Below are 12491 nucleotides of genomic sequence, written 5' to 3' on the forward strand. Positions count from 1 at the left end.
AAGAAAGGACAACTAGATTCAATGATAAAAGAGAATTATGTTTAGATTCGATTCACTTATTCCTATGGTTGATTTCGTGGCAAGTGCAATGAATTAATATGTCAATGGTTACCGATTCCTAATGTGATTGGGTTCATGTTCATTATTACCAATCCTTTAGTAGACAAGTTAATTCAAACAGCGATCAAGTGATTAAATTAACAAGTTTCCTAGTGTTCAGTTCATATCAAGCAAGACTTATAACAATAATTAATTAAATTTGTTCAATTCAATCAACTCATGTATGGTTGTTCATCACACATGCTCACACATTGATTTACACATTTTATAGTTAACCCTAGTTTCATATTCACTATTTCTAGGCATACAATCTTATATTCATAAAACTATATGAATCAAGTAATCAAGAAGATATTCATGCAACTCAATTGCTTATTTGTTAACTAAAAATATTTATCATCAATACATAAGGATCTTTAATAATCTTAACAAAATGAATAACCAAATTAATATCAATTCAACAACTCAATCAAACCATGTTCATAAGATTATCTCATCCAAACAGAAGTAAAAAGCTTTTAGCTCATATCTAAAGCAAGTAATAACCTAAAATCAAAATCTAATGATTCAAACATGGTTCAAAACAAAGATTAAGAAAAGAATAATGATTATTTGCCTTTGATTCTCTTTGAAATTGTCTCTTATGTTGAAATCTCAAAAATAGCAGCTCCAAGAACCCTTCTGATCTTCAAAAGTCATAGCTAGCCTCCAGTAAAAGTTAGGTTTTCGGGCCTATAAGTTATCTATTTATAGTTTCCAAAAATCGGCCCAACTCGTCGAGTTTTTTAGAATAACTCGACGAGTTTCTTTAGTAATTCGCGTGGCCATCGTGTACGGCAAGGCATCCTCGAACCGGGAACATTCTAAACAACTCGTCGAGTTTAGTCCCAACTCGTTGAGTTGTTTTGGAATCAACATTTTCTCAAAACACGAAAGTCGTCCGGAATTGTGTCTAGTTTTCAGAACATTTTGAATCTCTTCAATCGGAGTTACGGTTCATGAGATATGGCCAAAACACTGACGAGGGGTCAAGCTGTCTAGCAACATCCTTCTTTCTTCAAAATCCAAGATCCAAGCTTCCAATCGCCAATTTCGCTTCCTTTTCCTTCTGAGCATGTCTTTATTGCTGAAAATGAAATATTTAAGATAATTAAGCTTATTTTGTTCATTAAATGAGATAAAACCAACACAAAGTATTAAGATAATGCATGAATTTTATAACTAAATATGCCCATATCAAGAGGCTCTACAATAAACCCAAGGACAGTTACTTTATGCTTCTCTAGGCCAAGATATGCTTAGATCTGAAGTAGCAACTTCAGATCTGGGCTTCTAACTCGAATTGGTTCATAAACATGGCATAAAAGCCCCAAGTCTCGTAACCAAGGTTGATCTATATGCGAAAGACGGAAGGTAACGATTCATTACCTTCAAATGCTCTGGAAATCTCCACAAACTCTGGATCTAAAGCCAATCCTTGAAGTCCCAATGATTCCCTTCTTCCTTCTTCCTTCAAATCACCCAAAATGGCAAGAAAGCTTGAATGAGCAACAATGGAGGCTTAGGGTTTTATGTTATGGATGAGAGAGACTCTAAGGAACCCTAATGGAGAGAATAAGGTGCTTAAATAGAGTCCAAAGTCCCGGATTTAGGGTTTTCCTCTTCAGACCCAACTCGCTGAGTCCATGAGCCGACTCGCCGAGTTGGTCACTTACTCGATCCCACAGATCCCGCTCCAACTCGTCGAGTTCCTCCCTGGACTCGACGAGTCAACTCTTTTGACTTAGGGTTTTCTTTCCCTTTCTAAACCTTTCTGATTTTGGGTGTTACATACATTTATTCAAATACGTCTATATAGAAATGGTATTACTTATTACTATCTTTCCAAGGATTTAAGATTCATTAAAATCCTATATCGTATGAAGAAGTTATGGCTATTACGAGATGGGGGGTTATAAAGAAATAAGGGAAATGGGTAAAATCGTTTAAGTGTGGAAAAAGGCCATGTAGATCGTGTTGCTAATGTGGCTTAGACTATAGGACTGAGCAAATGCCAAGTACAGACATCAAACGGTTTGCACAAGATTCAAGCCCAAATTCACACAAGCCGCATGAAGGCTTTGACCAAAGTTGACTGACAAAAGTCCATTAGACTACCCTTTACCGTGGCGGCGAACAAATATGCTCCACGACCTGAAATTTTACCATGTGATATATTATTCTCCTAAATTTGTGTAGATATATAACACATATTATTTAGATGTCATATTGTCCCTCAATTTAACTAATTACAAGACTGTTAGGACATGAAACTTGATTTGACGTTGCAAAATGTAGAAGTGCATAATCGAAAGAAACGAATTAACGTTTAAGCATAATTGTATAGATAAAATGGAATAGAGCAAAATTTGTAGTAACATGTGCTTGCTCCTACAATACTCTCTCAAACTAGTCTACTAATCTATATAAAATGGGAGCTCTCTAAACCTACAAAAATATTGAACTACTATATATAGGGAAGCTCAACCTATAAGTCACAAGGCTTGAATTCCCACACATGTCATAAAAGGGGTGAAGCCTTCAAGTCATCACCACAGGAGAGCTTTGAACCACAACATTCTCCCCCTTAAATATTGGAATGGATAACTCAACTTCTAATTCCAAAAGAGTGAATAGCGAATTAAGACCTCAATCGTGACAAGAATGTAGAAGTGATCACCAAATCATCAAATTTTCTATAACATTCTAATCTGGATTATAGTATGTGAAACTTTACATTCCAAATCTACATGTGATATGTAACGCCCGATCCCCAGGTAAAATTATAAAGATATAAGTATTGTTGAGTTTGTGAGTTGGCCTAGTACGTTGGGCGTAATCATGGTATGTTTGGTGTACCATGGCGAGCTTTGGTGTAACGCCCCATTTCTGGTATAAGATTTAAATAAGTGTTTTCATTCATGAAGGGGTACTCGACGAGTCTGTAGCCCGACTCGTCGAGTAAAGACGGGAAGATCACGCGTTTTGAGCTGGCTACTCGACGAGTCCATACGCTGGACTCGGCGAGTCCGCCTGTCTGGATGAAGCCCTAATTTTAAGGGTTTGCACCCAATTTAAACACACTTATACGCCCCCAACCTCGCCTCTATTACTCTCAGAACATTTCCCCTGTAAACACTAGCCCCATTGTTGAGCTTGAGTGTGCTTGTGACAGCTTGGAAGCTTTGAGAAGGAGAGAAGGTCCATAGAAGAGAAGAAAGATCCAGGAGTTAGCTTGCATCTGTTTTCATTCAAGTAATGAAGTTATGACCTTGTGTAGTCCTCCATTACAACCTCCTTTATGCTTGTTATGCCTTCTTTGGAGCCTTTTATGATTCAAAACTTGAGATATGGACTCTCCTTGGATGGAAACTTCAGATCTGGACCCTCATTGCATTCTAGAAGTGTAAAGTTTCAGTCATGTTAGTGATTGAGGTCCCTCTTGAGCTTAGAACCCCATTAAGAGCTTAGTTTTGACATTTGAAGCCTTTAAAGCCATGCATGCACGTAAAGTTTGCAACTTTACGTGATAAGCATGCCCTAGAAGCTTGGATCTATGATTTGGAGCCGCTGCATGGCTCAAATCAGGTCTGTATGGAAAAGGGAATGAATGGACTCGGTGAGTCGCAAGCTTGACTCGGCGATTCATATGAAGATAGCCGTGGACTCGACGAGTTGGATGAGTAACTCGACGAGTCCGATGAAGATTGCCTTAGACTCGACGAGTTGTTCATACAACTCGGCGAGTCAGATGAGTTTTCCCGATAAAAGTAGTGTTTGAGTGAAATAGCTTCATTCCTTCTTGTTGCACGTTAAGTTAGCAACTTTACGTGTTCATATGGTTCCAGGGGCTCAGATCTACAAGTTAGATGCCCTGAAATGGTTTAGAATTCAACTGTATGGAATCTGCACAACAGGACTCGGCAAGTTGTTCTTCGGACTCGACGAGTTGTTCTTCGGACTCGACGAGTCGAGTCGCGAGTCCCCGTTTTTCTTCGGCTTGTGAGTTCAGGGTGAGTCAGTGAATGGGAAAGGGACTCGGTGAGTTAAAGTCAGTGTTAGTAAAGAAGGGACTCGACGAGTCTGCGCTCTGACTCGGCGAGTCCGGTCAACTGGAAGTTAACTTGACCAGAGGTAAAATAGTCATCTTACCCTGAGGGTATTTGCGAGTAACTAATCTAGTGTTTTTGGGATTTGTAGCCGGACAGTTCCGGAGCTGCAGCCAGCCACGTTTAGAGCTTGCATCTCAGCAGCCAGTATTACGAGGTGAGTTTCCTTCCAGTAGGAACGGGTCTACGGCCACAATGCCGACCCGTTTAGTTAGTAGTAGTTCCGGACTTTAGTCCGATGCAGTGGTAGTGTGCTTGATGTCTTTGTGATACAAGCATGTTTATGTTACGTGTTCCGGACCCTGTTCCGATGTAGTATGTAGTATTTGTGTTCATGCTAGTTGATATGTTATGATATGTGCAGTCAGTTCCGGAATTCGGTCTGATGCATTTAGTTTCGGACTTCGGTCCGATGCAAGGGACAAGGTGCCAGTTAGTTCCGAACTTTGGTCCGATGCAGTTTCTGGACTTCGGTCCGATGCAGAGGGCAAGGCCCTGGTTAGTTTCCGGACTTCGGTCCGATGCAGAGGGCAAGGCCCTGGTTAGTTTCCGGACTTAGGTTTGATGCAGTGGGCAAGGCCCAGTATGTGTTTTATATGTTATTGGTTGGTATGTTGTAGTTTGGGGAGATCACTAAGCTTTGTGCTTACAGTTTCAATTTTGGTTTCAGGTACTTCCGCAAGAAAAGGGAAGAGCTCGGGTTAATGGAATTGCACACACCATAGCTTCAGTTTATCCTGGGAGTTTATTTCGGACATTGTTATGATTGATATAGTTTTGTTTTGACACGGTACTATGACATTTGAGTTACTCATGCCATGATTTTATTATATATGATATTCGAGGATTGGGTTTTTAGTTATATTAAAACAAAAAATTTTGGGTTGTATTTTGGGTCGTTTCAAGTTGGTATCAGAGCCTTGGTTTGAGGGATTCAGGCATACTTCCGAGTGCGTCTGAACTCAAACTAAGGAAATGGTGAAAGATTTTTAAAAGAGAAACATTTTCGAAAGGAAAATTTGAAAGGAACTTAGAAAGAAAAAGAGTTTTCTTAAAGAGGGGTGTGGTGCATGCGATCAGCCGAGCTCAAGTAAGTACTCCCAAACTACCCATACAAGCTTATGTTATGATATCAATTTCAGTTTCATTAGAACAGCATGCTAGAATAGGACTGAGGATCTAGGATATAACATCCCCCTCTGGCACGTATCACAATATTGTCCGCTTTAGGCCACTCGGCACGAGGACTTCCCAGGGGGTCACCCATCCTGGTACTACTCCTGCCCGAGCACGCTTAACTGCAGAGTTCTTATGAGATCTGCTACCCTCACGGTTTTAAAACGCGTTTTGATAGGAAGGTATCCACACCCCTTATAAGGAATGCTTAGTTCTCCTTCCCAACCGATGTGGGATCAAATCTAACCCACTTTCACCCCCCATTATAGGGTTCGACGTCCCCGTCGAACACATCGACCCGTGCCCTGGCTTTGATATCATTTGTAACATCCCCCTCTGGCACGTATCACAATATTGTCCGCTTTAGGCCACTCGGCACGAGGACTTCCCAGGGGGTCACCCATCCTGGTACTACTCCCGCCCGAGCTCACCCATCCTGGTACTACTCCCGCCCGAGCACGCTTAACTGCAGAGTTCTTATGGGATCTGCTGCCTTCACGGTTTTAAAACGCGTTATGATAGGGAAGGTATCCACACCCCTTATAAGGAATGCTTAGTTCTCCTTCCCAGCCGATGTGGGATCAGATCTAACCCACTTTCACCCCCCATTATAGGGTTCGATGTCCCCGTCGAACACATCGACCCGTGCCCTAGCTCTGATACCATTTGTAACATCCCCCTCTGGCACATATCACAATATTGTCCGCTTTGGGCCACTCGGCACGAGTACTTCCCAGGGGGTCACCCATCCTGGTACTACTCTCGCCCGATCACGCTTAACTGTAGAGTTCTTATGGGATCTGCTGCCCTCACGGATTTAAAACGCGTTGTGATAGGGAAGGTATCCACACCCCTTATAAGGAATGCTTAGTTCTCCTTCCCAGCCGATGTGGGATCAGATCTAACCCACTTTCACCCCCCCCCCCCATTATAGGGTTCGACGTCCCCGTCGAACACATCAACCCGTGCCCTGGCTCTGATACCATTTGTAACATCCCCCTCTGGCACGTATCACAATATTGTCCGCTTTGGGCCACTCGACTCAACTCGGCGAGTTCCAGCTCGACTCAGTCCACCTGTCAACCCTCTCTAACTCTCCCTGACTCACTGAGTCAACCCTTAACTCGGCAAGACCACTCGCTGAGTGGTTAAGGACAATCTTCATGCTACTCGCCGAGTCTGTTCTTCGGACTCGGCGAGTCCACGCCATGCATCAACTCAATCTCGCTTCTGAGGTCAGATCCGCTCCATCAACCCATAGATCTGGCCCTCCTAAGCTCATTCATCATGTAAAGTCACAGTCTGGCTACCATGCAACACCTACAAGGCTCTTTTTGGAGAGATGACCTCTAAGATGGCAACCCTAGTCTCCAAACCCAAAAGGAGGACATAAAGCATGGCATTTGGGACTCTCTAGACCTGCTAAGGTCCAGATCTAGGTACTATATCCCCATGGGACCTCTCACACTCCAAATACAAGGCAAACAAGGCATGAAGAAACCCTAGATTTGACCATATCAACAAAAATACGAGAATAAGCTCTGAATGATACCTCAATAAGCTTCCTCTGATGAAATGGAAGTAGATCCAAGCTCCCCAACTCTCCTAGCTTGATTTCCCCCTTCCTTTCTTGCAAATACACACAAATTTGGTGAATAATGGCCTCTTATCTCACTCACAAGAACTCTCAGCTGTTTAGGTGCTCTCAAGGACAAGGTAGCCGCAATGAAGGGCCATAAGGTCCTTTAAATAGGGCTTAGGACCGGGAAATTAGGGTTTCATTAAACAGCGCGGACTCGCCGGGTCCATTCCTTGTACTCGTCGAGTCCAGGCGCGAACCTGCGTCCAGAACCGTGATCCTACTCGGCGAGTCTGAGCTCCAACTCGACGAGTCTCCTCACAAAATACCAAAAATATATGAATAAAAGATACCTGGAAATTCGGGCTGTTACAATTCTCCCCCACTAGAATCAGACTTCGCCCTCGAAGTCTCGCTCTGCAAATAGCTCCGGACGCTGCTCACGCATCTCATGCTCCGGCTCCCAGGTCATCTCTGACCCCTTCCGATGCTGCCACTGAACCAACACCAGGGGTACCTCCTTGTTCCTCAGAACCTTGAATTTCCGATCTCTGATGGCCACTGGTCTCTCAGCATAATTCAGGCTCGCATCCACCTGAATATCCTCTAATGGAACCATCGCCGACTCGTCGGCTATACACTTCCTCAGCTGCGACACATGAAATGTGTCGTGAATCTGCCCCAACTCTACTGGCAAATCCAAACGATAGGCTACCTGGCCTACCCTCGCGATCACACGGAAAGGACCAATATATCGGGGCCCCAACTTGCCCCTCTTCCTGAATCGAATCACTCCTTTCCAAGGAGAGACCTTCAGGAGTACAAGGTCGCCGACCTGGAACTCAAGCTCGGACCGGCGTCTATCTGCGTAACTCTTCTGTCGGCTCTGAGCGGTCGAGTACAGAGAGTCAGCCAGTGAAGGCCGAGGCGCCGAGGGCACGAGGGAGAGCTTTTCAGCTGACCGCGGAGGAGGTCCGCGCAGCACCCGATGGCGTGGCTGGTATGTATTCTTTCGTATATTTATTTTGATGTTGAGATATTATGCTTATATTATGTTGTGCGTAGGTACTTTTCTTGTGAATTCTGTACCTGCATTGGTGTTATTTGACTCGGGTGCGAGTCGGTCTTTTGTATCTTTGGCCTTTAGTCAGCATATCAGTGTTAGTCATGAGGCGTTGAGTCGGCCTCTGAGAGTGTCCATAGCTGATGAGAGGGTGATATATGCCACGGAGGTTCTCCGAGGGTGCGTAGTCGAGATTTTCGGTGTTGAGTTCCCGATTGATCTAGTTCCTATTGCAATGGGTGATGTCTGTGTCATTGTGGGCATGGACTGGTTGAGCCGATTCGGTGCGGTTATCGACTGCGAGCGACAGCTGGTGACCATACGAGACCCTAGTGGGGGAGTTCTTTCGGTGTACGGCGAGGGTAAATGTTCAGGATCAGCGTTTTGTTCGGCCGCTAGGGCAAGGCAGTGTCTACAGCAGGGCTGTAAGGGTTTTGTGGCGTATGTGATGGATACACGGGTGGATTCCGAGAGGCCGGGTTCAGTTGAGGAGGTTCCGTTGGTGCGTGAGTTCCCGGATGTATTTCCCAAGGAGTTGCCGGGTGTGCCTCCTGTGAGGCAAGTGGATTTCAGTATCGATTTGGTTCCGGGGGCCGCGCTTATCGCTAAGGTGCCCTATCGTCTTGCACCTCCAGAGATGCAAGAGTTATCCTCGCAGCTTCAGGAGCTGCTGGGAAAGGAGTTTATTCGGCCGAGCAGCTCGCCGTGGGGAGCGCCGATCCTGTTTGTCAAGAAGAAGGATGGTTCACACCGGATGTGCATTGATTACCAGGAGTTGAACAAGCTGACGGTCAAGAATCGTTACCCGTTGTCGAGGATCGACGATTTGTTTGATCAGTTGCAGGGAGCATCTTGGTTCTCCAAGATCGACTTGAGGTCTGGATATCATCAGGTGAGGGTGCGAGATGAGGACGTCCAGAAGACAGCGTTCAGGACGCGTTATGGGCATTATGAGTTTGTGGTGATGCCTTTCGGGCTCACCAATGCCCCAGCAGTGTTCATGGATCTCATGAACCGAGTGTGTAGGCCAATGCTGGATCGGTCGGTGATTGTATTTATCGACGACATTCTGGTATATTCGAGATCTAGATAGCAGCATGAGGAGCACTTGAGAGAGGTTCTCGGAGTTCTGAGATCGGAGAGGCTTTATGCCAAATTCTCCAAGTGTGATTTCTGGTTGCAGGAGGTACAGTTCTTAGGACATCTCGTTAACCAGGAAGGGATATTGGTCGATCCGGCCAAGGTTGAGGCGGTGATGAGTTGGGAGGTGCCGAGGTCACCCTCCGAGATCAGGAGTTTCCTAGGGTTGACAGGTGGACTGAGTCGAGCTAGAACTCGCCGAGTTGTTCTTGAGACTCGGCAAGTTGAGTCGAGTGGCCCAAAGCGGACAATATTGTGATACGTGCCAGAGGGGGATGTTACAAATGGTATCAGAGCCAGGGCACGGGTTGATGTGTTCGACGACATCGGTTAGATCTGATCCCACATCGGCTGGGAAGGAGAACTAAGCATTCCTTATAAGGGGTGTGGATACCTTCCCTATCACAACGCGTTTTAAAACCGTGAGGGCAGCAGATCCCATAAGAACTCTGCAGTTAAGCGTGCTCGGGCGGGAGTAGTACCAGGATGGGTGACCCCCTGGGAAGTCCTCGTGCCGAGTGGCCTAAAGCGGACAATATTGTGATACGTGCCAGAGGGGGATGTTACATAGGAGGATGCCTTATGTGCCTGTTATATGTGTTTCAACTTTATGAGAATTGCATGCTAGTATTGAGTAGACAACAGTAGGATAGCCTGGTTAGGTTATGCCTGATAGTATGAGATTGGCATTGTATGCTAGTACAGATTAGTAAGAATGATAGCCAGAGTGGTATATGCTAAATTATGTACTCAATGCCCGAATGCTGCTTGCTTTGTGCTTTTAGGAGTTCTAGTTGTCTTTCACTAACTAGTAAACGAATATGTTAAGTTACATATTGCAAGGACTAAATAATTTCAGAAGGTTAGGTCTAGCTCTATTTCGCAGCTCTTGTTTGAGTCCAACCGTTATAGGTTAGAATCCCTCATTCGAAAAATTATCTAGTCTGAGTGATATGTAATAGTATTCGCGAGCTAGTTAGGGAAAGAAAGTGGGGACTTCTTATGCAGTTGATAGCGGAGAGTGGGTTGGTGACCACCCTAGGGCTAGCCTAGGATGAGATTAGCATGAGATCAGCAGTAGTAGTAGAAGGGACTTGGTGCAGTCGAGGCAGTTCTTGGGGAAGGTACAGATAGATGTGGAAGGTAGTAGGGGCCCATAGTACTGAAAGCAGAGGATTGTACTTGAATCAATGAAGGCCAAGGAGAAACCAGGGAACTTGTAGTAATAGTGATCCCTCGAGATATATCAGTATTTCTAACATTGTCGTTATGTGTTTCAGAATGGTGGTTTTACGCCCTAGGCCAGTAGTCGGCAGCTCAGGTGCCGGGAGGGATCAGGATCAGGCTTGGGGGCCGAGCAGTTGGATGAGCAGACTAGGGAGTTTTTAACTTCAGAGGTTACCCGTATCATACTTGAGCAGACTCCTGTGATATTCGGTTCGATCAAGGAGGGTATCTTGGAGTTGATGGATGAGAAGTTGAGCACATTTCGTGCTGAGATAGCGGCCATGATGGGGTCGCGCACACTTATCTTCAGGGAGTTTCGGGCTTGTGGAGCTCCAGACTACCATGGGGCGCGGGACCCCATTGCGAGTACTAGGTGGTTGGCAGATGTTGCCAACGCGTTCCGCACTAGCAGATGTCCCGAGGGGAACAAGGTCAGATTAGCATCCTGTCTTCTGAAGGACAGGGCACAGGACTGGTGGGAGGAGGTTGGGCATGGTATCGGGGATGACACAACACTTGATACTATGACTTGGGCTGATTTTACCACCAGGTTCAAAGCCGAGTTCGCACCGGTTATTGAGGTGCAACAGTTAGCCAGAGAGTTTCAGGACCTTACTCAGACTATAGAGACAGTGGCGGAGATTACCGCCAAGTTTAGGGAGAGGGGTCTTCTTGTTCCTTAGTACGCAGCTGACGAGGAAATGAAGAAGGCTCGTTATCATGAGATGTTGCGGAGTGATATCCGCCAGTTTGTGAGCCGATCCAATTGTAAGATGTTGGATGATATGATTGCGAGGGCTCGAGAGAGAGAGATTGATCTTGAGATGGAGAAGAAGAGGAAGCCGGAGGCGGCTTCGGGTACAGGGAGTTCGGGCAAGAAGCCCAAGGTTTCGGATCATAGTCCAGAGGTTAGCAAAGGAACAGTCGGTGTGGCAAGTGTGGGAGATTGCACGATGGGGCGTGCAAGGCAGGGAGTTCTGGCTGCTACAAGTGCGGTCGGACTGGGCATATGAGCAGAGATTGAACAGTTTCTACCACCGCCACCGCAACATCATATCTGATTTGCTTCCATTGCAATCAGATGGGACATAAAAACTCCCAGTGCCCGAGCTTAGCAGCAGCAGGGAAGGTGTCGGCACCGGCCCCTACTACATTGAGGATTACAGACGGTCGTCAGGGCCGAGCCGAGGCGCCAATGGCCAAGAGTAGAGCTTTTCAGATGACAACAGAGGAGGTGCGAGCGACTCCTGACGTGGTGACGGGTATGTATTTTCCCTTCATCTCTTTATTAATGTTGATTGTTTCTTATAGTTATATGTTTTTGTATAGGGCCGTTCTTAGTGAACGACATATTAGCTACAATCTTGTTTGATTCGGGGGCTACCCGATCGTTTGTTTCACTTGCGCTTAGCAAGAGGTTTAGTAGAGCTTCGGGGGGAGCTGGATTGTCCACTTGAGGTTGAGATAGCTGATGACAGGACCGTCAGGGTCGCGAGAGTGCATAAGGGGTGTTCACTTCAGTTATTTGATGAGTAGTTTTCAGTGGATTTGGTTCCTATTCCCCTATGAGGGAATAAGGTTATAGTGGGTATGGATTGGTTGAGCCCCAATAGGGCAGTGATTTATTGTGAGCTACAGTTAGTGAGGGTCCGCACCCTTGGTGGGGGAGAGTTAGTGATTCAGGGCGAGAGGCCACAGCGCGGACCGATTCTTTGTTCAGCCGCGAGAGCAAGGCGCTACTTCCAGCAGGGTTGCGCAGGTTATGTCGCATATGTGATGGATACCCGGGATAAGGGTACGATGACAGTATATGATGTAGCAGTGGTGCGAGAGTACCCGGACGTATTCCCAGAGGAATTGCCTGGGATACCTCCGGAGAGACAGGTTGAGTTCAGGATTGACCTGGTTCCTAGTGCGGCTCCGATAGCCAAGGCACCGTATTGGTTGGCTCCTCCAAAGATGCAGGAGTTGTCTACGCAGCTGCAAGAGTTGCTAGACAAGGGTTTCATCAGACCGAGTAGTTCGCCATGGGGAGCCCCAATCTTGTTTGTGAAGAAGAAGGATGGGCCGCACCGTATGTGCATAGACTACCAGGAGT

Source organism: Lactuca sativa, chromosome 9, assembly GCF_002870075.4.
Source record: "Lactuca sativa cultivar Salinas chromosome 9, Lsat_Salinas_v11, whole genome shotgun sequence".
NCBI classification, from domain to species: domain Eukaryota; kingdom Viridiplantae; phylum Streptophyta; class Magnoliopsida; order Asterales; family Asteraceae; genus Lactuca; species Lactuca sativa.